Source organism: Leuresthes tenuis, unplaced genomic scaffold (assembly GCF_036924035.1).
Source record: "Leuresthes tenuis unplaced genomic scaffold, fLeuTen1.0.hap1 SCAF_6, whole genome shotgun sequence".
In the NCBI taxonomy this organism is placed as follows: Eukaryota; Metazoa; Chordata; class Actinopteri; order Atheriniformes; family Atherinopsidae; genus Leuresthes; species Leuresthes tenuis.
The window spans coordinates 6,423,131-6,449,640 of record NW_027325360.1 but is presented as its reverse complement, the minus strand read 5'-3'; the positions used below and the strand labels follow the sequence as shown (position 1 = coordinate 6,449,640).

Here is a 26,510-nt window from a genome sequence, read left to right as displayed (position 1 = left end):
CAAAGAATGAGTACTGATGGCAACATCAACATATTCATAACTATGGATAGGAGGGGAGCCTCATCTGCTATTCTTGACATGCTGTAAAAGAAACGGCAAATGTTCTGCATCGTACAAAAAGCATCCCGCCCTACCTCCTTTGAGCTGTCCCTAGGCACCAGTCTACGTGCCGCCCAAAATCTGTTTGATATGCACAGCTTCAGTTTCCGTAGTGTAGTGGTTATCACGTTCGCCTAACACGCGAAAGGTCCTCAGTTCAAAACTGGGCGGAAACATTACTAGCTCCAAATCTCTTTATTTCATTCTTGTGTGAAGATTTATGACTGCACGTTACTGATGGCAATATCAACATATTCATAACTAAGGATAAGAGGGGAGCCTCATCTGCTATTCTTGACATGCTGTAAAAGAAACGGCAAATGTTCTGCATCGTACAAAAAGGATCCCGCCCTACCTCCTATGAGCTGTCCCTAGGCACCACTCCGGAACTCTGTGGGAATGAATTTCCAGCAGATAATCTCTATTGTAAGGTCCTTTTCCAAGAGATTCTCAGATGCTGAGGTGTGAAACGGACTTTGGTAGAAACACTACTTTCCCAAAGAATGAGTACTGATGGCAATATCAACATATTCATAACTAAGGATAAGAGGGGAGCCTCATCTGCTATTCTTGACATGCTGTAAAAGAAACGGCAAATGTTCTGCATCGTACAAAAAGGATCCCGCCCTACCTCCTATGAGCTGTCCCTAGGCACCACTCCGGAACTCTGTGGGAATGAATTTCCAGCAGATAATCTCTATTGTAAGGTCCTTTTCCAAGAGATTCTCAGATGCTGAGGCGTGAAACGGACTTTGGTAGAAACACTACTTTCCCAAAGAATGAGTACTGATGGCAACATCAACATATTCATAACTATGGATAGGAGGGGAGCCTCATCTGCTATTCTTGACATGCTGTAAAAGAAACGGCAAATGTTCTGCATCGTACAAAAAGCATCCCGCCCTACCTCTTATAAGCTGTCCCTAGGCACCAGTCTAGGAGCCCCCCGAAATCTGTTTAGCATGCACAGCTTCAGTTTCCGTAGTGTAGTGGTTATCACGTTCGCCTCACACGCGAAATGTCCTCAGTTCGAAACTGGGCGGAAACATTGCTAGCTCTATTATTATTTATTTCATTCTCGTGTGAAGTTGTATGACTGCACGTTACTGATGGCAACATCAACATATTCATAAATATGGATAGGAGGGGAGCCTCATCTGCTATTCTTGACATGCTGTAAAAGAAACGGCAAATGTTCTGCATCGTACAAAAAGGATCCCGCCCTACCTCCTATGAGCTGTCCCTAGGCACCACTCCGGAACTCTGTGGGAATGAATTTCCAGCAGATAATCTCTATTGTAAGGTCCTTTTCCAAGAGATTCTCCGATGCTGAGGTGTGAAACGGACTTTGGTAGAAACACTACTTTCCCAAAGAATGAGTACTGATGGCAACATCAACATATTCATAACTATGGATAGGAGGGGAGCCTCATCTGCTATTCTTGACATGCTGTAAAAGAAACGGCAAATGTTCTGCATCGTACAAAAAGGATCCCGCCCTACCTCCTATGAGCTGTCCCTAGGCACCACTCCGGAACTCTGTGGGAATGAATTTCCAGCAGATAATCTCTATTGTAAGGTCCTTTTTCGCAGATTTCCAAGAGATTCTCCGATGCTGAGGTGTGAAACGGACTTTGGTAGAAACACTACTTTCCCAAAGAATGAGTACTGATGGCAACATCAACATATTCATAACTATGGATAGGAGGGGAGCCTCATCTGCTATTCTTGACATGCTGTAAAAGAAACGGCAAATGTTCTGCATCGTACAAAAAGCATCCCGCCCTACCTCCTTTGAGCTGTCCCTAGGCACCAGTCTACGTGCCGCCCAAAATCTGTTTGATATGCACAGCTTCAGTTTCCGTAGTGTAGTGGTTATCACGTTCGCCTAACACGCGAAAGGTCCTCAGTTCAAAACTGGGCGGAAACATTACTAGCTCCAAATCTCTTTATTTCATTCTTGTGTGAAGATTTATGACTGCACGTTACTGATGGCAATATCAACATATTCATAACTAAGGATAAGAGGGGAGCCTCATCTGCTATTCTTGACATGCTGTAAAAGAAACGGCAAATGTTCTGCATCGTACAAAAAGGATCCCGCCCTACCTCCTATGAGCTGTCCCTAGGCACCACTCCGGAACTCTGTGGCAATGAATTTCCAGCAGATAATCTCTATTGTAAGGTCCTTTTTCGCAGATTTCCAAGAGATTCTCCGATGCTGAGGTGTGAAACGGACTTTGGTAGAAACACTACTTTCCCAAAGAATGAGTACTGATGGCAACATCAACATATTCATAACTATGGATAGGAGGGGAGCCTCATCTGCTATTCTTGACATGCTGTAAAAGAAACGGCAAATGTTCTGCATCGTACAAAAAGCATCCCGCCCTACCTCCTTTGAGCTGTCCCTAGGCACCAGTCTACGTGCCGCCCAAAATCTGTTTGATATGCACAGCTTCAGTTTCCGTAGTGTAGTGGTTATCACGTTCGCCTAACACGCGAAAGGTCCTCAGTTCAAAACTGGGCGGAAACATTACTAGCTCCAAATCTCTTTATTTCATTCTTGTGTGAAGATTTATGACTGCACGTTACTGATGGCAATATCAACATATTCATAACTAAGGATAAGAGGGGAGCCTCATCTGCTATTCTTGACATGCTGTAAAAGAAACGGCAAATGTTCTGCATCGTACAAAAAGGATCCCGCCCTACCTCCTATGAGCTGTCCCTAGGCACCACTCCGGAACTCTGTGGGAATGAATTTCCAGCAGATAATCTCTATTGTAAGGTCCTTTTCCAAGAGATTCTCAGATGCTGAGGTGTGAAACGGACTTTGGTAGAAACACTACTTTCCCAAAGAATGAGTACTGATGGCAATATCAACATATTCATAACTAAGGATAAGAGGGGAGCCTCATCTGCTATTCTTGACATGCTGTAAAAGAAACGGCAAATGTTCTGCATCGTACAAAAAGGATCCCGCCCTACCTCCTATGAGCTGTCCCTAGGCACCACTCCGGAACTCTGTGGGAATGAATTTCCAGCAGATAATCTCTATTGTAAGGTCCTTTTCCAAGAGATTCTCAGATGCTGAGGCGTGAAACGGACTTTGGTAGAAACACTACTTTCCCAAAGAATGAGTACTGATGGCAACATCAACATATTCATAACTATGGATAGGAGGGGAGCCTCATCTGCTATTCTTGACATGCTGTAAAAGAAACGGCAAATGTTCTGCATCGTACAAAAAGCATCCCGCCCTACCTCTTATAAGCTGTCCCTAGGCACCAGTCTAGGAGCCCCCCGAAATCTGTTTAGCATGCACAGCTTCAGTTTCCGTAGTGTAGTGGTTATCACGTTCGCCTCACACGCGAAATGTCCTCAGTTCGAAACTGGGCGGAAACATTGCTAGCTCTATTATTATTTATTTCATTCTCGTGTGAAGTTGTATGACTGCACGTTACTGATGGCAACATCAACATATTCATAAATATGGATAGGAGGGGAGCCTCATCTGCTATTCTTGACATGCTGTAAAAGAAACGGCAAATGTTCTGCATCGTACAAAAAGGATCCCGCCCTACCTCCTATGAGCTGTCCCTAGGCACCACTCCGGAACTCTGTGGGAATGAATTTCCAGCAGATAATCTCTATTGTAAGGTCCTTTTCCAAGAGATTCTCCGATGCTGAGGTGTGAAACGGACTTTGGTAGAAACACTACTTTCCCAAAGAATGAGTACTGATGGCAACATCAACATATTCATAACTATGGATAGGAGGGGAGCCTCATCTGCTATTCTTGACATGCTGTAAAAGAAACGGCAAATGTTCTGCATCGTACAAAAAGGATCCCGCCCTACCTCCTATGAGCTGTCCCTAGGCACCACTCCGGAACTCTGTGGGAATGAATTTCCAGCAGATAATCTCTATTGTAAGGTCCTTTTTCGCAGATTTCCAAGAGATTCTCCGATGCTGAGGTGTGAAACGGACTTTGGTAGAAACACTACTTTCCCAAAGAATGAGTACTGATGGCAACATCAACATATTCATAACTATGGATAGGAGGGGAGCCTCATCTGCTATTCTTGACATGCTGTAAAAGAAACGGCAAATGTTCTGCATCGTACAAAAAGCATCCCGCCCTACCTCCTTTGAGCTGTCCCTAGGCACCAGTCTACGTGCCGCCCAAAATCTGTTTGATATGCACAGCTTCAGTTTCCGTAGTGTAGTGGTTATCACGTTCGCCTAACACGCGAAAGGTCCTCAGTTCAAAACTGGGCGGAAACATTACTAGCTCCAAATCTCTTTATTTCATTCTTGTGTGAAGATTTATGACTGCACGTTACTGATGGCAATATCAACATATTCATAACTAAGGATAAGAGGGGAGCCTCATCTGCTATTCTTGACATGCTGTAAAAGAAACGGCAAATGTTCTGCATCGTACAAAAAGGATCCCGCCCTACCTCCTATGAGCTGTCCCTAGGCACCACTCCGGAACTCTGTGGGAATGAATTTCCAGCAGATAATCTCTATTGTAAGGTCCTTTTCCAAGAGATTCTCAGATGCTGAGGTGTGAAACGGACTTTGGTAGAAACACTACTTTCCCAAAGAATGAGTACTGATGGCAATATCAACATATTCATAACTAAGGATAAGAGGGGAGCCTCATCTGCTATTCTTGACATGCTGTAAAAGAAACGGCAAATGTTCTGCATCGTACAAAAAGGATCCCGCCCTACCTCCTATGAGCTGTCCCTAGGCACCACTCCGGAACTCTGTGGGAATGAATTTCCAGCAGATAATCTCTATTGTAAGGTCCTTTTCCAAGAGATTCTCAGATGCTGAGGTGTGAAACGGACTTTGGTAGAAACACTACTTTCCCAAAGAATGAGTACTGATGGCAACATCAACATATTCATAACTATGGATAGGAGGGGAGCCTCATCTGCTATTCTTGACATGCTGTAAAAGAAACGGCAAATGTTCTGCATCGTACAAAAAGCATCCCGCCCTACCTCTTATAAGCTGTCCCTAGGCACCAGTCTAGGAGCCCCCCGAAATCTGTTTAGCATGCACAGCTTCAGTTTCCGTAGTGTAGTGGTTATCACGTTCGCCTCACACGCGAAATGTCCTCAGTTCGAAACTGGGCGGAAACATTGCTAGCTCTATTATTATTTATTTCATTCTCGTGTGAAGTTGTATGACTGCACGTTACTGATGGCAACATCAACATATTCATAAATATGGATAGGAGGGGAGCCTCATCTGCTATTCTTGACATGCTGTAAAAGAAACGGCAAATGTTCTGCATCGTACAAAAAGGATCCCGCCCTACCTCCTATGAGCTGTCCCTAGGCACCACTCCGGAACTCTGTGGGAATGAATTTCCAGCAGATAATCTCTATTGTAAGGTCCTTTTTCGCAGATTTCCAAGAGATTCTCCGATGCTGAGGTGTGAAACGGACTTTGGTAGAAACACTACTTTCCCAAAGAATGAGTACTGATGGCAACATCAACATATTCATAACTATGGATAGGAGGGGAGCCTCATCTGCTATTCTTGACATGCTGTAAAAGAAACGGCAAATGTTCTGCATCGTACAAAAAGCATCCCGCCCTACCTCCTTTGAGCTGTCCCTAGGCACCAGTCTACGTGCCGCCCAAAATCTGTTTGATATGCACAGCTTCAGTTTCCGTAGTGTAGTGGTTATCACGTTCGCCTAACACGCGAAAGGTCCTCAGTTCAAAACTGGGCGGAAACATTACTAGCTCCAAATCTCTTTATTTCATTCTTGTGTGAAGATTTATGACTGCACGTTACTGATGGCAATATCAACATATTCATAACTAAGGATAAGAGGGGAGCCTCATCTGCTATTCTTGACATGCTGTAAAAGAAACGGCAAATGTTCTGCATCGTACAAAAAGGATCCCGCCCTACCTCCTATGAGCTGTCCCTAGGCACCACTCCGGAACTCTGTGGGAATGAATTTCCAGCAGATAATCTCTATTGTAAGGTCCTTTTCCAAGAGATTCTCAGATGCTGAGGTGTGAAACGGACTTTGGTAGAAACACTACTTTCCCAAAGAATGAGTACTGATGGCAACATCAACATATTCATAACTATGGATAGGAGGGGAGCCTCATCTGCTATTCTTGACATGCTGTAAAAGAAACGGCAAATGTTCTGCATCGTACAAAAAGCATCCCGCCCTACCTCCTTTGAGCTGTCCCTAGGCACCAGTCTACGTGCCGCCCAAAATCTGTTTGATATGCACAGCTTCAGTTTCCGTAGTGTAGTGGTTATCACGTTCGCCTAACACGCGAAAGGTCCTCAGTTCAAAACTGGGCGGAAACATTACTAGCTCCAAATCTCTTTATTTCATTCTTGTGTGAAGATTTATGACTGCACGTTACTGATGGCAATATCAACATATTCATAACTAAGGATAAGAGGGGAGCCTCATCTGCTATTCTTGACATGCTGTAAAAGAAACGGCAAATGTTCTGCATCGTACAAAAAGGATCCCGCCCTACCTCCTATGAGCTGTCCCTAGGCACCACTCCGGAACTCTGTGGGAATGAATTTCCAGCAGATAATCTCTATTGTAAGGTCCTTTTCCAAGAGATTCTCAGATGCTGAGGTGTGAAACGGACTTTGGTAGAAACACTACTTTCCTCTGATGATGTTGATGTCCTCTGTTCGAAACATCAACATATTCATAACTATGGATAGGAGGGGAGCCTCATCTGCTATTCTTGACATGCTGTAAAAGCATCCCGCCCTACCTCCTATGAGCTGTCCATAGGCACCACTCCGGAAGTCTGTGAGAATGAATTTCCAGCAGATAATCTCTATTGTAAGGTCCTTTTTCGCAGATTTCCAAGAGATTCTCCAATGCTGAGGTGTGAAACGGACTTTGGTAGAAACACTACTTTCCCAAAGAATGAGTACTGATGGCAACATCAACATATTCATAACTATGGATAGGAGGGGAGCCTCATCTGCTATTCTTGACATGCTGTAAAAGAAACGGCAAATGTTCTGCATCGTACAAAAAGGATCCCGCCCTACCTCCTATGAGCTGTCCCTAGGCACCACTCCGGAACTCTGTGGGAATGAATTTCCAGCAGATAATCTCTATTGTAAGGTCCTTTTTCGCAGATTTCCAAGAGATTCTCCGATGCTGAGGTGTGAAACGGACTTTGGTAGAAACACTACTTTCCCAAAGAATGAGTACTGATGGCAACATCAACATATTCATAACTATGGATAGGAGGGGAGCCTCATCTGCTATTCTTGACATGCTGTAAAAGAAACGGCAAATGTTCTGCATCGTACAAAAAGCATCCCGCCCTACCTCCTTTGAGCTGTCCCTAGGCACCAGTCTACGTGCCGCCCAAAATCTGTTTGATATGCACAGCTTCAGTTTCCGTAGTGTAGTGGTTATCACGTTCGCCTAACACGCGAAAGGTCCTCAGTTCAAAACTGGGCGGAAACATTACTAGCTCCAAATCTCTTTATTTCATTCTTGTGTGAAGATTTATGACTGCACGTTACTGATGGCAATATCAACATATTCATAACTAAGGATAAGAGGGGAGCCTCATCTGCTATTCTTGACATGCTGTAAAAGAAACGGCAAATGTTCTGCATCGTACAAAAAGGATCCCGCCCTACCTCCTATGAGCTGTCCCTAGGCACCACTCCGGAACTCTGTGGGAATGAATTTCCAGCAGATAATCTCTATTGTAAGGTCCTTTTCCAAGAGATTCTCCGATGCTGAGGTGTGAAACGGACTTTGGTAGAAACACTACTTTCCCAAAGAATGAGTACTGATGGCAACATCAACATATTCATAACTATGGATAGGAGGGGAGCCTCATCTGCTATTCTTGACATGCTGTAAAAGAAACGGCAAATGTTCTGCATCGTACAAAAAGGATCCCGCCCTACCTCCTATGAGCTGTCCCTAGGCACCACTCCGGAACTCTGTGGGAATGAATTTCCAGCAGATAATCTCTATTGTAAGGTCCTTTTTCGCAGATTTCCAAGAGATTCTCCGATGCTGAGGTGTGAAACGGACTTTGGTAGAAACACTACTTTCCCAAAGAATGAGTACTGATGGCAACATCAACATATTCATAACTATGGATAGGAGGGGAGCCTCATCTGCTATTCTTGACATGCTGTAAAAGAAACGGCAAATGTTCTGCATCGTACAAAAAGCATCCCGCCCTACCTCCTTTGAGCTGTCCCTAGGCACCAGTCTACGTGCCGCCCAAAATCTGTTTGATATGCACAGCTTCAGTTTCCGTAGTGTAGTGGTTATCACGTTCGCCTAACACGCGAAAGGTCCTCAGTTCAAAACTGGGCGGAAACATTACTAGCTCCAAATCTCTTTATTTCATTCTTGTGTGAAGATTTATGACTGCACGTTACTGATGGCAATATCAACATATTCATAACTAAGGATAAGAGGGGAGCCTCATCTGCTATTCTTGACATGCTGTAAAAGAAACGGCAAATGTTCTGCATCGTACAAAAAGGATCCCGCCCTACCTCCTATGAGCTGTCCCTAGGCACCACTCCGGAACTCTGTGGGAATGAATTTCCAGCAGATAATCTCTATTGTAAGGTCCTTTTCCAAGAGATTCTCAGATGCTGAGGTGTGAAACGGACTTTGGTAGAAACACTACTTTCCCAAAGAATGAGTACTGATGGCAATATCAACATATTCATAACTAAGGATAAGAGGGGAGCCTCATCTGCTATTCTTGACATGCTGTAAAAGAAACGGCAAATGTTCTGCATCGTACAAAAAGGATCCCGCCCTACCTCCTATGAGCTGTCCCTAGGCACCACTCCGGAACTCTGTGGGAATGAATTTCCAGCAGATAATCTCTATTGTAAGGTCCTTTTCCAAGAGATTCTCAGATGCTGAGGTGTGAAACGGACTTTGGTAGAAACACTACTTTCCCAAAGAATGAGTACTGATGGCAACATCAACATATTCATAACTATGGATAGGAGGGGAGCCTCATCTGCTATTCTTGACATGCTGTAAAAGAAACGGCAAATGTTCTGCATCGTACAAAAAGCATCCCGCCCTACCTCTTATAAGCTGTCCCTAGGCACCAGTCTAGGAGCCCCCCGAAATCTGTTTAGCATGCACAGCTTCAGTTTCCGTAGTGTAGTGGTTATCACGTTCGCCTCACACGCGAAAGGTCCTCAGTTCGAAACTGGGCGGAAACATTGCTAGCTCTATTATTATTTATTTCATTCTCGTGTGAAGTTGTATGACTGCACGTTACTGATGGCAACATCAACATATTCATAAATATGGATAGGAGGGGAGCCTCATCTGCTATTCTTGACATGCTGTAAAAGAAACGGCAAATGTTCTGCATCGTACAAAAAGGATCCCGCCCTACCTCCTATGAGCTGTCCCTAGGCACCACTCCGGAACTCTGTGGGAATGAATTTCCAGCAGATAATCTCTATTGTAAGGTCCTTTTCCAAGAGATTCTCCGATGCTGAGGTGTGAAACGGACTTTGGTAGAAACACTACTTTCCCAAAGAATGAGTACTGATGGCAACATCAACATATTCATAACTATGGATAGGAGGGGAGCCTCATCTGCTATTCTTGACATGCTGTAAAAGAAACGGCAAATGTTCTGCATCGTACAAAAAGGATCCCGCCCTACCTCCTATGAGCTGTCCCTAGGCACCACTCCGGAACTCTGTGGGAATGAATTTCCAGCAGATAATCTCTATTGTAAGGTCCTTTTCCAAGAGATTCTCAGATGCTGAGGTGTGAAACGGACTTTGGTAGAAACACTACTTTCCCAAAGAATGAGTACTGATGGCAACATCAACATATTCATAACTATGGATAGGAGGGGAGCCTCATCTGCTATTCTTGACATGCTGTAAAAGAAACGGCAAATGTTCTGCATCGTACAAAAAGCATCCCGCCCTACCTCTTATAAGCTGTCCCTAGGCACCAGTCTAGGAGCCCCCCGAAATCTGTTTAGCATGCACAGCTTCAGTTTCCGTAGTGTAGTGGTTATCACGTTCGCCTCACACGCGAAATGTCCTCAGTTCGAAACTGGGCGGAAACATTGCTAGCTCTATTATTATTTATTTCATTCTCGTGTGAAGTTGTATGACTGCACGTTACTGATGGCAACATCAACATATTCATAAATATGGATAGGAGGGGAGCCTCATCTGCTATTCTTGACATGCTGTAAAAGAAACGGCAAATGTTCTGCATCGTACAAAAAGGATCCCGCCCTACCTCCTATGAGCTGTCCCTAGGCACCACTCCGGAACTCTGTGGGAATGAATTTCCAGCAGATAATCTCTATTGTAAGGTCCTTTTCCAAGAGATTCTCCGATGCTGAGGTGTGAAACGGACTTTGGTAGAAACACTACTTTCCCAAAGAATGAGTACTGATGGCAACATCAACATATTCATAACTATGGATAGGAGGGGAGCCTCATCTGCTATTCTTGACATGCTGTAAAAGAAACGGCAAATGTTCTGCATCGTACAAAAAGCATCCCGCCCTACCTCCTTTGAGCTGTCCCTAGGCACCAGTCTACGTGCCGCCCAAAATCTGTTTGATATGCACAGCTTCAGTTTCCGTAGTGTAGTGGTTATCACGTTCGCCTAACACGCGAAAGGTCCTCAGTTCAAAACTGGGCGGAAACATTACTAGCTCCAAATCTCTTTATTTCATTCTTGTGTGAAGATTTATGACTGCACGTTACTGATGGCAATATCAACATATTCATAACTAAGGATAAGAGGGGAGCCTCATCTGCTATTCTTGACATGCTGTAAAAGAAACGGCAAATGTTCTGCATCGTACAAAAAGGATCCCGCCCTACCTCCTATGAGCTGTCCCTAGGCACCACTCCGGAACTCTGTGGGAATGAATTTCCAGCAGATAATCTCTATTGTAAGGTCCTTTTCCAAGAGATTCTCAGATGCTGAGGTGTGAAACGGACTTTGGTAGAAACACTACTTTCCTCTGATGATGTTGATGTCCTCTGTTCGAAACATCAACATATTCATAACTATGGATAGGAGGGGAGCCTCATCTGCTATTCTTGACATGCTGTAAAAGCATCCCGCCCTACCTCCTATGAGCTGTCCATAGGCACCACTCCGGAAGTCTGTGAGAATGAATTTCCAGCAGATAATCTCTATTGTAAGGTCCTTTTTCGCAGATTTCCAAGAGATTCTCCAATGCTGAGGTGTGAAACGGACTTTGGTAGAAACACTACTTTCCCAAAGAATGAGTACTGATGGCAACATCAACATATTCATAACTATGGATAGGAGGGGAGCCTCATCTGCTATTCTTGACATGCTGTAAAAGAAACGGCAAATGTTCTGCATCGTACAAAAAGCATCCCGCCCTACCTCTTATAAGCTGTCCCTAGGCACCAGTCTAGGAGCCCCCCGAAATCTGTTTAGCATGCACAGCTTCAGTTTCCGTAGTGTAGTGGTTATCACGTTCGCCTCACACGCGAAAGGTCCTCAGTTCGAAACTGGGCGGAAACATTGCTAGCTCTATTATTATTTATTTCATTCTCGTGTGAAGTTGTATGACTGCACGTTACTGATGGCAACATCAACATATTCATAAATATGGATAGGAGGGGAGCCTCATCTGCTATTCTTGACATGCTGTAAAAGAAACGGCAAATGTTCTGCATCGTACAAAAAGGATCCCGCCCTACCTCCTATGAGCTGTCCCTAGGCACCACTCCGGAACTCTGTGGGAATGAATTTCCAGCAGATAATCTCTATTGTAAGGTCCTTTTTCGCAGATTTCCAAGAGATTCTCCGATGCTGAGGTGTGAAACGGACTTTGGTAGAAACACTACTTTCCCAAAGAATGAGTACTGATGGCAACATCAACATATTCATAACTATGGATAGGAGGGGAGCCTCATCTGCTATTCTTGACATGCTGTAAAAGAAACGGCAAATGTTCTGCATCGTACAAAAAGCATCCCGCCCTACCTCCTTTGAGCTGTCCCTAGGCACCAGTCTACGTGCCGCCCAAAATCTGTTTGGTATGCACAGCTTCAGTTTCCGTAGTGTAGTGGTTATCACGTTCGCCTAACACGCGAAAGGTCCTCAGTTCAAAACTGGGCGGAAACATTACTAGCTCCAAATCTCTTTATTTCATTCTTGTGTGAAGATTTATGACTGCACGTTACTGATGGCAACATCAACATATTCATAACTATGGATAGGAGGGGAGCCTCATCTGCTATTCTTGACATGCTGTAAAAGAAACGGCAAATGTTCTGCATCGTACAAAAAGCATCCCGCCCTACCTCTTATAAGCTGTCCCTAGGCACCAGTCTAGGAGCCCCCCGAAATCTGTTTAGCATGCACAGCTTCAGTTTCCGTAGTGTAGTGGTTATCACGTTCGCCTCACACGCGAAAGGTCCTCAGTTCGAAACTGGGCGGAAACATTGCTAGCTCTATTATTATTTATTTCATTCTCGTGTGAAGTTGTATGACTGCACGTTACTGATGGCAACATCAACATATTCATAAATATGGATAGGAGGGGAGCCTCATCTGCTATTCTTGACATGCTGTAAAAGAAACGGCAAATGTTCTGCATCGTACAAAAAGGATCCCGCCCTACCTCCTATGAGCTGTCCCTAGGCACCACTCCGGAACTCTGTGGGAATGAATTTCCAGCAGATAATCTCTATTGTAAGGTCCTTTTTCGCAGATTTCCAAGAGATTCTCCGATGCTGAGGTGTGAAACGGACTTTGGTAGAAACACTACTTTCCCAAAGAATGAGTACTGATGGCAACATCAACATATGCATAACTATGGATAGGAGGGGAGCCTCATCTGCTATTCTTGACATGCTGTAAAAGAAACGGCAAATGTTCTGCATCGTACAAAAAGCATCCCGCCCTACCTCCTTTGAGCTGTCCCTAGGCACCAGTCTACGTGCCGCCCAAAATCTGTTTGGTATGCACAGCTTCAGTTTCCGTAGTGTAGTGGTTATCACGTTCGCCTAACACGCGAAAGGTCCTCAGTTCAAAACTGGGCGGAAACATTACTAGCTCCAAATCTCTTTATTTCATTCTTGTGTGAAGATTTATGACTGCACGTTACTGATGGCAACATCAACATATTCATAACTATGGATAGGAGGGGAGCCTCATCTGCTATTCTTGACATGCTGTAAAAGAAACGGCAAATGTTCTGCATCGTACAAAAAGCATCCCGCCCTACCTCTTATAAGCTGTCCCTAGGCACCAGTCTAGGAGCCCCCCGAAATCTGTTTAGCATGCACAGCTTCAGTTTCCGTAGTGTAGTGGTTATCACGTTCGCCTCACACGCGAAAGGTCCTCAGTTCGAAACTGGGCGGAAACATTGCTAGCTCTATTATTATTTATTTCATTCTCGTGTGAAGTTGTATGACTGCACGTTACTGATGGCAACATCAACATATTCATAACTATGGATAGGAGGGGAGCCTCATCTGCTATTCTTGACATGCTGTAAAAGAAACGGCAAATGTTCTGCATCGTACAAAAAGGATCCCGCCCTACCTCCTATGAGCTGTCCCTAGGCACCACTCCGGAACTCTGTGGGAATGAATTTCCAGCAGATAATCTCTATTGTAAGGTCCTTTTCCAAGAGATTCTCAGATGCTGAGGTGTGAAACGGACTTTGGTAGAAACACTACTTTCCTCTGATGATGTTGATGTCCTCTGTTCGAAACATCAACATATTCATAACTATGGATAGGAGGGGAGCCTCATCTGCTATTCTTGACATGCTGTAAAAGCATCCCGCCCTACCTCCTATGAGCTGTCCATAGGCACCACTCCGGAAGTCTGTGAGAATGAATTTCCAGCAGATAATCTCTATTTTAAGGTCCTTTTTCGCAGATTTCCAAGAGATTCTCCAATGCTGAGGTGTGAAACGGACTTTGGTAGAAACACTACTTTCCCAAAGAATGAGTACTGATGGCAACATCAACATATTCATAACTATGGATAGGAGGGGAGCCTCATCTGCTATTCTTGACATGCTGTAAAAGAAACGGCAAATGTTCTGCATCGTACAAAAAGCATCCCGCCCTACCTCTTATAAGCTGTCCCTAGGCACCAGTCTAGGAGCCCCCCGAAATCTGTTTAGCATGCACAGCTTCAGTTTCCGTAGTGTAGTGGTTATCACGTTCGCCTCACACGCGAAATGTCCTCAGTTCGAAACTGGGCGGAAACATTGCTAGCTCTATTATTATTTATTTCATTCTCGTGTGAAGTTGTATGACTGCACGTTACTGATGGCAACATCAACATATTCATAAATATGGATAGGAGGGGAGCCTCATCTGCTATTCTTGACATGCTGTAAAAGAAACGGCAAATGTTCTGCATCGTACAAAAAGGATCCCGCCCTACCTCCTATGAGCTGTCCCTAGGCACCACTCCGGAACTCTGTGGGAATGAATTTCCAGCAGATAATCTCTATTGTAAGGTCCTTTTCCAAGAGATTCTCCGATGCTGAGGTGTGAAACGGACTTTGGTAGAAACACTACTTTCCCAAAGAATGAGTACTGATGGCAACATCAACATATTCATAACTATGGATAGGAGGGGAGCCTCATCTGCTATTCTTGACATGCTGTAAAAGAAACGGCAAATGTTCTGCATCGTACAAAAAGCATCCCGCCCTACCTCCTTTGAGCTGTCCCTAGGCACCAGTCTACGTGCCGCCCAAAATCTGTTTGATATGCACAGCTTCAGTTTCCGTAGTGTAGTGGTTATCACGTTCGCCTAACACGCGAAAGGTCCTCAGTTCAAAACTGGGCGGAAACATTACTAGCTCCAAATCTCTTTATTTCATTCTTGTGTGAAGATTTATGACTGCACGTTACTGATGGCAATATCAACATATTCATAACTAAGGATAAGAGGGGAGCCTCATCTGCTATTCTTGACATGCTGTAAAAGAAACGGCAAATGTTCTGCATCGTACAAAAAGGATCCCGCCCTACCTCCTATGAGCTGTCCCTAGGCACCACTCCGGAACTCTGTGGGAATGAATTTCCAGCAGATAATCTCTATTGTAAGGTCCTTTTCCAAGAGATTCTCAGATGCTGAGGTGTGAAACGGACTTTGGTAGAAACACTACTTTCCTCTGATGATGTTGATGTCCTCTGTTCGAAACATCAACATATTCATAACTATGGATAGGAGGGGAGCCTCATCTGCTATTCTTGACATGCTGTAAAAGCATCCCGCCCTACCTCCTATGAGCTGTCCATAGGCACCACTCCGGAAGTCTGTGAGAATGAATTTCCAGCAGATAATCTCTATTGTAAGGTCCTTTTTCGCAGATTTCCAAGAGATTCTCCAATGCTGAGGTGTGAAACGGACTTTGGTAGAAACACTACTTTCCCAAAGAATGAGTACTGATGGCAACATCAACATATTCATAACTATGGATAGGAGGGGAGCCTCATCTGCTATTCTTGACATGCTGTAAAAGAAACGGCAAATGTTCTGCATCGTACAAAAAGCATCCCGCCCTACCTCTTATAAGCTGTCCCTAGGCACCAGTCTAGGAGCCCCCCGAAATCTGTTTAGCATGCACAGCTTCAGTTTCCGTAGTGTAGTGGTTATCACGTTCGCCTCACACGCGAAAGGTCCTCAGTTCGAAACTGGGCGGAAACATTGCTAGCTCTATTATTATTTATTTCATTCTCGTGTGAAGTTGTATGACTGCACGTTACTGATGGCAACATCAACATATTCATAAATATGGATAGGAGGGGAGCCTCATCTGCTATTCTTGACATGCTGTAAAAGAAACGGCAAATGTTCTGCATCGTACAAAAAGGATCCCGCCCTACCTCCTATGAGCTGTCCCTAGGCACCACTCCGGAACTCTGTGGGAATGAATTTCCAGCAGATAATCTCTATTGTAAGGTCCTTTTCCAAGAGATTCTCCGATGCTGAGGTGTGAAACGGACTTTGGTAGAAACACTACTTTCCCAAAGAATGAGTACTGATGGCAACATCAACATATTCATAACTATGGATAGGAGGGGAGCCTCATCTGCTATTCTTGACATGCTGTAAAAGAAACGGCAAATGTTCTGCATCGTACAAAAAGGATCCCGCCCTACCTCCTATGAGCTGTCCCTAGGCACCACTCCGGAACTCTGTGGGAATGAATTTCCAGCAGATAATCTCTATTGTAAGGTCCTTTTCCAAGAGATTCTCAGATGCTGAGGTGTGAAACGGACTTTGGTAGAAACACTACTTTCCCAAAGAATGAGTACTGATGGCAACATCAACATATTCATAACTATGGATAGGAGGGGAGCCTCATCTGCTATTCTTGACATGCTGTAAAAGAAACGGCAAATGTTCTGCATCGTACAAAAAGCATCCCGCCCTACCTCTTATAAGCTGTCCCTAGGCACCAGTCTAGGAGCCCCCCGAAATCTGTTTAGCATGCACAGCTTCAGTTTCCGTAGTGTAGTGGTTATCACGTTCGCCTCACACGCGAAAGGTCCTCAGTTCGAAACTGGGCGGAAACATTGCTAGCTCTATTATTATTTATTTCATTCTCGTGTGAAGTTGTATGACTGCACGTTACTGATGGCAACATCAACATATTCATAAATATGGATAGGAGGGGAGCCTCATCTGCTATTCTTGACATGCTGTAAAAGAAACGGCAAATGTTCTGCATCGTACAAAAAGGATCCCGCCCTACCTCCTATGAGCTGTCCCTAGGCACCACTCCGGAACTCTGTGGGAATGAATTTCCAGCAGATAATCTCTATTGTAAGGTCCTTTTCCAAGAGATTCTCCGATGCTGAGGTGTGAAACGGACTTTGGTAGAAACACTACTTTCCCAAAGAATGAGTACTGATGGCAACATCAACATATTCATAACTATGGATAGGAGGGGAGCCTCATCTGCTATTCTTGACATGCTGTAAAAGAAACGGCAAATGTTCTGCATCGTACAAAAAGCATCCCGCCCTACCTCCTTTGAGCTGTCCCTAGGCACCAGTCTACGTGCCGCCCAAAATCTGTTTGATATGCACAGCTTCAGTTTCCGTAGTGTAGTGGTTATCACGTTCGCCTAACACGCGAAAGGTCCTCAGTTCAAAACTGGGCGGAAACATTACTAGCTCCAAATCTCTTTATTTCATTCTTGTGTGAAGATTTATGACTGCACGTTACTGATGGCAATATCAACATATTCATAACTAAGGATAAGAGGGGAGCCTCATCTGCTATTCTTGACATGCTGTAAAAGAAACGGCAAATGTTCTGCATCGTACAAAAAGGATCCCGCCCTACCTCCTATGAGCTGTCCCTAGGCACCACTCCGGAACTCTGTGGGAATGAATTTCCAGCAGATAATCTCTATTGTAAGGTCCTTTTCCAAGAGATTCTCAGATGCTGAGGTGTGAAACGGACTTTGGTAGAAACACTACTTTCCTCTGATGATGTTGATGTCCTCTGTTCGAAACATCAACATATTCATAACTATGGATAGGAGGGGAGCCTCATCTGCTATTCTTGACATGCTGTAAAAGCATCCCGCCCTACCTCCTATGAGCTGTCCATAGGCACCACTCCGGAAGTCTGTGAGAATGAATTTCCAGCAGATAATCTCTATTGTAAGGTCCTTTTTCGCAGATTTCCAAGAGATTCTCCAATGCTGAGGTGTGAAACGGACTTTGGTAGAAACACTACTTTCCCAAAGAATGAGTACTGATGGCAACATCAACATATTCATAACTATGGATAGGAGGGGAGCCTCATCTGCTATTCTTGACATGCTGTAAAAGAAACGGCAAATGTTCTGCATCGTACAAAAAGCATCCCGCCCTACCTCTTATAAGCTGTCCCTAGGCACCAGTCTAGGAGCCCCCCGAAATCTGTTTAGCATGCACAGCTTCAGTTTCCGTAGTGTAGTGGTTATCACGTTCGCCTCACACGCGAAAGGTCCTCAGTTCGAAACTGGGCGGAAACATTGCTAGCTCTATTATTATTTATTTCATTCTCGTGTGAAGTTGTATGACTGCACGTTACTGATGGCAACATCAACATATTCATAAATATGGATAGGAGGGGAGCCTCATCTGCTATTCTTGACATGCTGTAAAAGAAACGGCAAATGTTCTGCATCGTACAAAAAGGATCCCGCCCTACCTCCTATGAGCTGTCCCTAGGCACCACTCCGGAACTCTGTGGGAATGAATTTCCAGCAGATAATCTCTATTGTAAGGTCCTTTTCCAAGAGATTCTCCGATGCTGAGGTGTGAAACGGACTTTGGTAGAAACACTACTTTCCCAAAGAATGAGTACTGATGGCAACATCAACATATTCATAACTATGGATAGGAGGGGAGCCTCATCTGCTATTCTTGACATGCTGTAAAAGAAACGGCAAATGTTCTGCATCGTACAAAAAGGATCCCGCCCTACCTCCTATGAGCTGTCCCTAGGCACCACTCCGGAACTCTGTGGGAATGAATTTCCAGCAGATAATCTCTATTGTAAGGTCCTTTTCCAAGAGATTCTCAGATGCTGAGGTGTGAAACGGACTTTGGTAGAAACACTACTTTCCCAAAGAATGAGTACTGATGGCAACATCAACATATTCATAACTATGGATAGGAGGGGAGCCTCATCTGCTATTCTTGACATGCTGTAAAAGAAACGGCAAATGTTCTGCATCGTACAAAAAGCATCCCGCCCTACCTCTTATAAGCTGTCCCTAGGCACCAGTCTAGGAGCCCCCCGAAATCTGTTTAGCATGCACAGCTTCAGTTTCCGTAGTGTAGTGGTTATCACGTTCGCCTCACACGCGAAAGGTCCTCAGTTCGAAACTGGGCGGAAACATTGCTAGCTCTATTATTATTTATTTCATTCTCGTGTGAAGTTGTATGACTGCACGTTACTGATGGCAACATCAACATATTCATAAATATGGATAGGAGGGGAGCCTCATCTGCTATTCTTGACATGCTGTAAAAGAAACGGCAAATGTTCTGCATCGTACAAAAAGGATCCCGCCCTACCTCCTATGAGCTGTCCCTAGGCACCACTCCGGAACTCTGTGGGAATGAATTTCCAGCAGATAATCTCTATTGTAAGGTCCTTTTTCGCAGATTTCCAAGAGATTCTCCGATGCTGAGGTGTGAAACGGACTTTGGTAGAAACACTACTTTCCCAAAGAATGAGTACTGATGGCAACATCAACATATTCATAACTATGGATAGGAGGGGAGCCTCATCTGCTATTCTTGACATGCTGTAAAAGAAACGGCAAATGTTCTGCATCGTACAAAAAGCATCCCGCCCTACCTCCTTTGAGCTGTCCCTAGGCACCAGTCTACGTGCCGCCCAAAATCTGTTTGGTATGCACAGCTTCAGTTTCCGTAGTGTAGTGGTTATCACGTTCGCCTAACACGCGAAAGGTCCTCAGTTCAAAACTGGGCGGAAACATTACTAGCTCCAAATCTCTTTATTTCATTCTTGTGTGAAGATTTATGACTGCACGTTACTGATGGCAACATCAACATATTCATAACTATGGATAGGAGGGGAGCCTCATCTGCTATTCTTGACATGCTGTAAAAGAAACGGCAAATGTTCTGCATCGTACAAAAAGCATCCCGCCCTACCTCTTATAAGCTGTCCCTAGGCACCAGTCTAGGAGCCCCCCGAAATCTGTTTAGCATGCACAGCTTCAGTTTCCGTAGTGTAGTGGTTATCACGTTCGCCTCACACGCGAAAGGTCCTCAGTTCGAAACTGGGCGGAAACATTGCTAGCTCTATTATTATTTATTTCATTCTCGTGTGAAGTTGTATGACTGCACGTTACTGATGGCAACATCAACATATTCATAACTATGGATAGGAGGGGAGCCTCATCTGCTATTCTTGACATGCTGTAAAAGAAACGGCAAATGTTCTGCATCGTACAAAAAGGATCCCGCCCTACCTCCTATGAGCTGTCCCTAGGCACCACTCCGGAACTCTGTGGGAATGAATTTCCAGCAGATAATCTCTATTGTAAGGTCCTTTTTCGCAGATTTCCAAGAGATTCTCCGATGCTGAGGTGTGAAACGGACTTTGGTAGAAACACTACTTTCCCAAAGAATGAGTACTGATGGCAACATCAACATATTCATAACTATGGATAGGAGGGGAGCCTCATCTGCTATTCTTGACATGCTGTAAAAGAAACGGCAAATGTTCTGCATCGTACAAAAAGCATCCCGCCCTACCTCCTTTGAGCTGTCCCTAGGCACCAGTCTACGTGCCGCCCAAAATCTGTTTGATATGCACAGCTTCAGTTTCCGTAGTGTAGTGGTTATCACGTTCGCCTCACACGCGAAAGGTCCTCAGTTCGAAACTGGGCGGAAACATTGCTAGCTCTATTATTATTTATTTCATTCTCGTGTGAAGTTGTATGACTGCACGTTACTGATGGCAACATCAACATATTCATAACTATGGATAGGAGGGGAGCCTCATCTGCTATTCTTGACATGCTGTAAAAGAAACGGCAAATGTTCTGCATCGTACAAAAAGGATCCCGCCCTACCTCCTATGAGCTGTCCCTAGGCACCACTCCGGAACTCTGTGGGAATGAATTTCCAGCAGATAATCTCTATTGTAAGGTCCTTTTTCGCAGATTTCCAAGAGATTCTCCGATGCTGAGGTGTGAAACGGACTTTGGTAGAAACACTACTTTCCCAAAGAATGAGTACTGATGGCAACATCAACATATTCATAACTATGGATAGGAGGGGAGCCTCATCTGCTATTCTTGACATGCTGTAAAAGAAACGGCAAATGTTCTGCATCGTACAAAAAGCATCCCGCCCTACCTCCTTTGAGCTGTCCCTAGGCACCAGTCTACGTGCCGCCCAAAATCTGTTTGATATGCACAGCTTCAGTTTCCGTAGTGTAGTGGTTATCACGTTCGCCTAACACGCGAAAGGTCCTCAGTTCAAAACTGGGCGGAAACATTACTAGCTCCAAATCTCTTTATTTCATTCTTGTGTGAAGATTTATGACTGCACGTTACTGATGGCAATATCAACATATTCATAACTAAGGATAAGAGGGGAGCCTCATCTGCTATTCTTGACATGCTGTAAAAGAAACGGCAAATGTTCTGCATCGTACAAAAAGGATCCCGCCCTACCTCCTATGAGCTGTCCCTAGGCACCACTCCGGAACTCTGTGGGAATGAATTTCCAGCAGATAATCTCTATTGTAAGGTCCTTTTCCAAGAGATTCTCAGATGCTGAGGTGTGAAACGGACTTTGGTAGAAACACTACTTTCCTCTGATGATGTTGATGTCCTCTGTTCGAAACATCAACATATTCATAACTATGGATAGGAGGGGAGCCTCATCTGCTATTCTTGACATGCTGTAAAAGCATCCCGCCCTACCTCCTATGAGCTGTCCATAGGCACCACTCCGGAAGTCTGTGAGAATGAATTTCCAGCAGATAATCTCTATTGTAAGGTCCTTTTTCGCAGATTTCCAAGAGATTCTCCAATGCTGAGGTGTGAAACGGACTTTGGTAGAAACACTACTTTCCCAAAGAATGAGTACTGATGGCAACATCAACATATTCATAACTATGGATAGGAGGGGAGCCTCATCTGCTATTCTTGACATGCTGTAAAAGAAACGGCAAATGTTCTGCATCGTACAAAAAGGATCCCGCCCTACCTCCTATGAGCTGTCCCTAGGCACCACTCCGGAACTCTGTGGGAATGAATTTCCAGCAGATAATCTCTATTGTAAGGTCCTTTTTCGCAGATTTCCAAGAGATTCTCCGATGCTGAGGTGTGAAACGGACTTTGGTAGAAACACTACTTTCCCAAAGAATGAGTACTGATGGCAACATCAACATATTCATAACTATGGATAGGAGGGGAGCCTCATCTGCTATTCTTGACATGCTGTAAAAGAAACGGCAAATGTTCTGCATCGTACAAAAAGCATCCCGCCCTACCTCCTTTGAGCTGTCCCTAGGCACCACTCCGGAACTCTGTGGGAATGAATTTCCAGCAGATAATCTCTATTGTAAGGTCCTTTTTCGCAGATTTCCAAGAGATTCTCCGATGCTGAGGTGTGAAACGGACTTTGGTAGAAACACTACTTTCCCAAAGAATGAGTACTGATGGCAACATCAACATATTCATAACTATGGATAGGAGGGGAGCCTCATCTGCTATTCTTGACATGCTGTAAAAGAAACGGCAAATGTTCTGCATCGTACAAAAAGCATCCCGCCCTACCTCCTTTGAGCTGTCCCTAGGCACCAGTCTACGTGCCGCCCAAAATCTGTTTGATATGCACAGCTTCAGTTTCCGTAGTGTAGTGGTTATCACGTTCGCCTAACACGCGAAAGGTCCTCAGTTCAAAACTGGGCGGAAACATTACTAGCTCCAAATCTCTTTATTTCATTCTTGTGTGAAGATTTATGACTGCACGTTACTGATGGCAATATCAACATATTCATAACTAAGGATAAGAGGGGAGCCTCATCTGCTATTCTTGACATGCTGTAAAAGAAACGGCAAATGTTCTGCATCGTACAAAAAGGATCCCGCCCTACCTCCTATGAGCTGTCCCTAGGCACCACTCCGGAACTCTGTGGGAATGAATTTCCAGCAGATAATCTCTATTGTAAGGTCCTTTTCCAAGAGATTCTCAGATGCTGAGGTGTGAAACGGACTTTGGTAGAAACACTACTTTCCCAAAGAATGAGTACTGATGGCAATATCAACATATTCATAACTAAGGATAAGAGGGGAGCCTCATCTGCTATTCTTGACATGCTGTAAAAGAAACGGCAAATGTTCTGCATCGTACAAAAAGGATCCCGCCCTACCTCCTATGAGCTGTCCCTAGGCACCACTCCGGAACTCTGTGGGAATGAATTTCCAGCAGATAATCTCTATTGTAAGGTCCTTTTCCAAGAGATTCTCCGATGCTGAGGTGTGAAACGGACTTTGGTAGAAACACTACTTTCCCAAAGAATGAGTACTGATGGCAACATCAACATATTCATAACTATGGATAGGAGGGGAGCCTCATCTGCTATTCTTGACATGCTGTAAAAGAAACGGCAAATGTTCTGCATCGTACAAAAAGCATCCCGCCCTACCTCCTTTGAGCTGTCCCTAGGCACCAGTCTACGTGCCGCCCAAAATCTGTTTGATATGCACAGCTTCAGTTTCCGTAGTGTAGTGGTTATCACGTTCGCCTAACACGCGAAAGGTCCTCAGTTCAAAACTGGGCGGAAACATTACTAGCTCCAAATCTCTTTATTTCATTCTTGTGTGAAGATTTATGACTGCACGTTACTGATGGCAATATCAACATATTCATAACTATGGATAAGAGGGGAGCCTCATCTGCTATTCTTGACATGCTGTAAAAGAAACGGCAAATGTTCTGCATCGTACAAAAAGGATCCCGCCCTACCTCCTATGAGCTGTCCCTAGGCACCACTCCGGAACTCTGTGGGAATGAATTTCCAGCAGATAATCTCTATTGTAAGGTCCTTTTCCAAGAGATTCTCAGATGCTGAGGTGTGAAACGGACTTTGGTAGAAACACTACTTTCCTCTGATGATGTTGATGTCCTCTGTTCGAAACATCAACATATTCATAACTATGGATAGGAGGGGAGCCTCATCTGCTATTCTTGACATGCTGTAAAAGCATCCCGCCCTACCTCCTATGAGCTGTCCATAGGCACCACTCCGGAAGTCTGTGAGAATGAATTTCCAGCAGATAATCTCTATTGTAAGGTCCTTTTTCGCAGATTTCCAAGAGATTCTCCAATGCTGAGGTGTGAAACGGACTTTGGTAGAAACACTACTTTCCCAAAGAATGAGTACTGATGGCAACATCAACATATTCATAACTATGGATAGGAGGGGAGCCTCATCTGCTATTCTTGACATGCTGTAAAAGAAACGGCAAATGTTCTGCATCGTACAAAAAGCATCCCGCCCTACCTCTTATAAGCTGTCCCTAGGCACCAGTCTAGGAGCCCCCCGAAATCTGTTTAGCATGCACAGCTTCAATTTCCGTAGTGTAGTGGTTATCACGTTCGCCTCACACGCGAAAGGTCCTCAGTTCGAAACTGGGCGGAAACATTGCTAGCTCTATTATTATTTATTTCATTCTCGTGTGAAGTTGTATGACTGCACGTTACTGATGGCAACATCAACATATTCATAAATATGGATAGGAGGGGAGCCTCATCTGCTATTCTTGACATGCTGTAAAAGAAACGGCAAATGTTCTGCATCGTACAAAAAGGATCCCGCCCTACCTCCTATGAGCTGTCCCTAGGCACCACTCCGGAACTCTGTGGGAATGAATTTCCAGCAGATAATCTCTATTGTAAGGTCCTTTTTCGCAGATTTCCAAGAGATTCTCCGATGCTGAGGTGTGAAACGGACTTTGGTAGAAACACTACTTTCCCAAAGAATGAGTACTGATGGCAACATCAACATATTCATAACTATGGATAGGAGGGGAGCCTCATCTGCTATTCTTGACATGCTGTAAAAGAAACGGCAAATGTTCTGCATCGTACAAAAAGCATCCCGCCCTACCTCCTTTGAGCTGTCCCTAGGCACCAGTCTACGTGCCGCCCAAAATCTGTTTGGTATGCACAGCTTCAGTTTCCGTAGTGTAGTGGTTATCACGTTCGCCTAACACGCGAAAGGTCCTCAGTTCAAAACTGGGCGGAAACATTACTAGCTCCAAATCTCTTTATTTCATTCTTGTGTGAAGATTTATGACTGCACGTTACTGATGGCAACATCAACATATTCATAACTATGGATAGGAGGGGAGCCTCATCTGCTATTCTTGACATGCTGTAAAAGAAACGGCAAATGTTCTGCATCGTACAAAAAGCATCCCGCCCTACCTCTTATAAGCTGTCCCTAGGCACCAGTCTAGGAGCCCCCCGAAATCTGTTTAGCATGCACAGCTTCAGTTTCCGTAGTGTAGTGGTTATCACGTTCGCCTCACACGCGAAAGGTCCTCAGTTCGAAACTGGGCGGAAACATTGCTAGCTCTATTATTATTTATTTCATTCTCGTGTGAAGTTGTATGACTGCACGTTACTGATGGCAACATCAACATATTCATAACTATGGATAGGAGGGGAGCCTCATCTGCTATTCTTGACATGCTGTAAAAGAAACGGCAAATGTTCTGCATCGTACAAAAAGGATCCCGCCCTACCTCCTATGAGCTGTCCCTAGGCACCACTCCGGAACTCTGTGGGAATGAATTTCCAGCAGATAATCTCTATTGTAAGGTCCTTTTTCGCAGATTTCCAAGAGATTCTCCGATGCTGAGGTGTGAAACGGACTTTGGTAGAAACACTACTTTCCCAAAGAATGAGTACTGATGGCAACATCAACATATTCATAACTATGGATAGGAGGGGAGCCTCATCTGCTATTCTTGACATGCTGTAAAAGAAACGGCAAATGTTCTGCATCGTACAAAAAGCATCCCGCCCTACCTCCTTTGAGCTGTCCCTAGGCACCAGTCTACGTGCCGCCCAAAATCTGTTTGATATGCACAGCTTCAGTTTCCGTAGTGTAGTGGTTATCACGTTCGCCTAACACGCGAAAGGTCCTCAGTTCAAAACTGGGCGGAAACATTACTAGCTCCAAATCTCTTTATTTCATTCTTGTGTGAAGATTTATGACTGCACGTTACTGATGGCAATATCAACATATTCATAACTAAGGATAAGAGGGGAGCCTCATCTGCTATTCTTGACATGCTGTAAAAGAAACGGCAAATGTTCTGCATCGTACAAAAAGGATCCCGCCCTACCTCCTATGAGCTGTCCCTAGGCACCACTCCGGAACTCTGTGGGAATGAATTTCCAGCAGATAATCTCTATTGTAAGGTCCTTTTCCAAGAGATTCTCAGATGCTGAGGTGTGAAACGGACTTTGGTAGAAACACTACTTTCCCAAAGAATGAGTACTGATGGCAACATCAACATATTCATAACTATGGATAGGAGGGGAGCCTCATCTGCTATTCTTGACATGCTGTAAAAGAAACGGCAAATGTTCTGCATCGTACAAAAAGCATCCCGCCCTACCTCCTTTGAGCTGTCCCTAGGCACCAGTCTACGTGCCGCCCAAAATCTGTTTGATATGCACAGCTTCAGTTTCCGTAGTGTAGTGGTTATGACGTTCGCCTAACACGCGAAAGGTCCTCAGTTCAAAACTGGGCGGAAACATTACTAGCTCCAAATCTCTTTATTTCATTCTTGTG

At 44.4% G+C, this 26,510-nt stretch overlaps 36 non-coding genes across 36 annotated transcripts; all 36 read left to right on the top strand.

Moving 5' to 3' along the window:
- Nucleotides 1-202: 202 nt before the first annotated feature.
- trnav-aac (transfer RNA valine (anticodon AAC)) lies at nt 203-275 on the top strand. The gene has a single exon. It is a non-coding gene; the product is annotated as a tRNA-Val (tRNA).
- Nucleotides 276-1,074: 799 nt separating this feature from the next.
- trnav-cac (transfer RNA valine (anticodon CAC)) lies at nt 1,075-1,147 on the top strand. The gene has a single exon. It is a non-coding gene; the product is annotated as a tRNA-Val (tRNA).
- An 809-nt stretch (nt 1,148-1,956) lies between these two features.
- Nucleotides 1,957-2,029, top strand: trnav-aac (transfer RNA valine (anticodon AAC)). The gene has a single exon. It is a non-coding gene; the product is annotated as a tRNA-Val (tRNA).
- A 533-nt stretch (nt 2,030-2,562) lies between these two features.
- Nucleotides 2,563-2,635, top strand: trnav-aac (transfer RNA valine (anticodon AAC)). Its single transcript has one exon. It is a non-coding gene; the product is annotated as a tRNA-Val (tRNA).
- Nucleotides 2,636-3,434: 799 nt separating this feature from the next.
- trnav-cac (transfer RNA valine (anticodon CAC)) lies at nt 3,435-3,507 on the top strand. The gene has a single exon. It is a non-coding gene; the product is annotated as a tRNA-Val (tRNA).
- Nucleotides 3,508-4,316: 809 nt separating this feature from the next.
- On the top strand, nt 4,317-4,389 carry trnav-aac (transfer RNA valine (anticodon AAC)). Its single transcript has one exon. It is a non-coding gene; the product is annotated as a tRNA-Val (tRNA).
- Nucleotides 4,390-5,188: 799 nt separating this feature from the next.
- Nucleotides 5,189-5,261, top strand: trnav-cac (transfer RNA valine (anticodon CAC)). Its single transcript has one exon. It is a non-coding gene; the product is annotated as a tRNA-Val (tRNA).
- Nucleotides 5,262-5,794: 533 nt separating this feature from the next.
- trnav-aac (transfer RNA valine (anticodon AAC)) lies at nt 5,795-5,867 on the top strand. The gene has a single exon. It is a non-coding gene; the product is annotated as a tRNA-Val (tRNA).
- A 523-nt stretch (nt 5,868-6,390) lies between these two features.
- trnav-aac (transfer RNA valine (anticodon AAC)) lies at nt 6,391-6,463 on the top strand. The gene has a single exon. It is a non-coding gene; the product is annotated as a tRNA-Val (tRNA).
- Nucleotides 6,464-7,534: 1,071 nt separating this feature from the next.
- Nucleotides 7,535-7,607, top strand: trnav-aac (transfer RNA valine (anticodon AAC)). Its single transcript has one exon. It is a non-coding gene; the product is annotated as a tRNA-Val (tRNA).
- Nucleotides 7,608-8,416: 809 nt separating this feature from the next.
- Nucleotides 8,417-8,489, top strand: trnav-aac (transfer RNA valine (anticodon AAC)). The gene has a single exon. It is a non-coding gene; the product is annotated as a tRNA-Val (tRNA).
- A 799-nt stretch (nt 8,490-9,288) lies between these two features.
- On the top strand, nt 9,289-9,361 carry trnav-cac (transfer RNA valine (anticodon CAC)). Its single transcript has one exon. It is a non-coding gene; the product is annotated as a tRNA-Val (tRNA).
- A 799-nt stretch (nt 9,362-10,160) lies between these two features.
- On the top strand, nt 10,161-10,233 carry trnav-cac (transfer RNA valine (anticodon CAC)). The gene has a single exon. It is a non-coding gene; the product is annotated as a tRNA-Val (tRNA).
- Nucleotides 10,234-10,756: 523 nt separating this feature from the next.
- On the top strand, nt 10,757-10,829 carry trnav-aac (transfer RNA valine (anticodon AAC)). Its single transcript has one exon. It is a non-coding gene; the product is annotated as a tRNA-Val (tRNA).
- Nucleotides 10,830-11,614: 785 nt separating this feature from the next.
- trnav-cac (transfer RNA valine (anticodon CAC)) lies at nt 11,615-11,687 on the top strand. The gene has a single exon. It is a non-coding gene; the product is annotated as a tRNA-Val (tRNA).
- A 533-nt stretch (nt 11,688-12,220) lies between these two features.
- On the top strand, nt 12,221-12,293 carry trnav-aac (transfer RNA valine (anticodon AAC)). The gene has a single exon. It is a non-coding gene; the product is annotated as a tRNA-Val (tRNA).
- Nucleotides 12,294-12,540: 247 nt separating this feature from the next.
- Nucleotides 12,541-12,613, top strand: trnav-cac (transfer RNA valine (anticodon CAC)). The gene has a single exon. It is a non-coding gene; the product is annotated as a tRNA-Val (tRNA).
- A 533-nt stretch (nt 12,614-13,146) lies between these two features.
- trnav-aac (transfer RNA valine (anticodon AAC)) lies at nt 13,147-13,219 on the top strand. Its single transcript has one exon. It is a non-coding gene; the product is annotated as a tRNA-Val (tRNA).
- Nucleotides 13,220-13,466: 247 nt separating this feature from the next.
- On the top strand, nt 13,467-13,539 carry trnav-cac (transfer RNA valine (anticodon CAC)). The gene has a single exon. It is a non-coding gene; the product is annotated as a tRNA-Val (tRNA).
- Nucleotides 13,540-14,324: 785 nt separating this feature from the next.
- On the top strand, nt 14,325-14,397 carry trnav-cac (transfer RNA valine (anticodon CAC)). The gene has a single exon. It is a non-coding gene; the product is annotated as a tRNA-Val (tRNA).
- A 523-nt stretch (nt 14,398-14,920) lies between these two features.
- trnav-aac (transfer RNA valine (anticodon AAC)) lies at nt 14,921-14,993 on the top strand. Its single transcript has one exon. It is a non-coding gene; the product is annotated as a tRNA-Val (tRNA).
- Nucleotides 14,994-15,778: 785 nt separating this feature from the next.
- On the top strand, nt 15,779-15,851 carry trnav-cac (transfer RNA valine (anticodon CAC)). The gene has a single exon. It is a non-coding gene; the product is annotated as a tRNA-Val (tRNA).
- A 799-nt stretch (nt 15,852-16,650) lies between these two features.
- On the top strand, nt 16,651-16,723 carry trnav-cac (transfer RNA valine (anticodon CAC)). The gene has a single exon. It is a non-coding gene; the product is annotated as a tRNA-Val (tRNA).
- A 523-nt stretch (nt 16,724-17,246) lies between these two features.
- On the top strand, nt 17,247-17,319 carry trnav-aac (transfer RNA valine (anticodon AAC)). The gene has a single exon. It is a non-coding gene; the product is annotated as a tRNA-Val (tRNA).
- Nucleotides 17,320-18,104: 785 nt separating this feature from the next.
- On the top strand, nt 18,105-18,177 carry trnav-cac (transfer RNA valine (anticodon CAC)). Its single transcript has one exon. It is a non-coding gene; the product is annotated as a tRNA-Val (tRNA).
- A 799-nt stretch (nt 18,178-18,976) lies between these two features.
- Nucleotides 18,977-19,049, top strand: trnav-cac (transfer RNA valine (anticodon CAC)). The gene has a single exon. It is a non-coding gene; the product is annotated as a tRNA-Val (tRNA).
- Nucleotides 19,050-19,582: 533 nt separating this feature from the next.
- Nucleotides 19,583-19,655, top strand: trnav-aac (transfer RNA valine (anticodon AAC)). The gene has a single exon. It is a non-coding gene; the product is annotated as a tRNA-Val (tRNA).
- A 247-nt stretch (nt 19,656-19,902) lies between these two features.
- Nucleotides 19,903-19,975, top strand: trnav-cac (transfer RNA valine (anticodon CAC)). Its single transcript has one exon. It is a non-coding gene; the product is annotated as a tRNA-Val (tRNA).
- Nucleotides 19,976-20,508: 533 nt separating this feature from the next.
- Nucleotides 20,509-20,581, top strand: trnav-cac (transfer RNA valine (anticodon CAC)). Its single transcript has one exon. It is a non-coding gene; the product is annotated as a tRNA-Val (tRNA).
- Nucleotides 20,582-21,114: 533 nt separating this feature from the next.
- Nucleotides 21,115-21,187, top strand: trnav-aac (transfer RNA valine (anticodon AAC)). Its single transcript has one exon. It is a non-coding gene; the product is annotated as a tRNA-Val (tRNA).
- A 1,357-nt stretch (nt 21,188-22,544) lies between these two features.
- On the top strand, nt 22,545-22,617 carry trnav-aac (transfer RNA valine (anticodon AAC)). Its single transcript has one exon. It is a non-coding gene; the product is annotated as a tRNA-Val (tRNA).
- A 799-nt stretch (nt 22,618-23,416) lies between these two features.
- trnav-aac (transfer RNA valine (anticodon AAC)) lies at nt 23,417-23,489 on the top strand. The gene has a single exon. It is a non-coding gene; the product is annotated as a tRNA-Val (tRNA).
- A 785-nt stretch (nt 23,490-24,274) lies between these two features.
- trnav-cac (transfer RNA valine (anticodon CAC)) lies at nt 24,275-24,347 on the top strand. The gene has a single exon. It is a non-coding gene; the product is annotated as a tRNA-Val (tRNA).
- A 533-nt stretch (nt 24,348-24,880) lies between these two features.
- On the top strand, nt 24,881-24,953 carry trnav-aac (transfer RNA valine (anticodon AAC)). Its single transcript has one exon. It is a non-coding gene; the product is annotated as a tRNA-Val (tRNA).
- A 247-nt stretch (nt 24,954-25,200) lies between these two features.
- On the top strand, nt 25,201-25,273 carry trnav-cac (transfer RNA valine (anticodon CAC)). Its single transcript has one exon. It is a non-coding gene; the product is annotated as a tRNA-Val (tRNA).
- Nucleotides 25,274-25,806: 533 nt separating this feature from the next.
- Nucleotides 25,807-25,879, top strand: trnav-aac (transfer RNA valine (anticodon AAC)). Its single transcript has one exon. It is a non-coding gene; the product is annotated as a tRNA-Val (tRNA).
- The last annotated feature ends 631 nt before the right edge of the window (nt 25,880-26,510 follow it).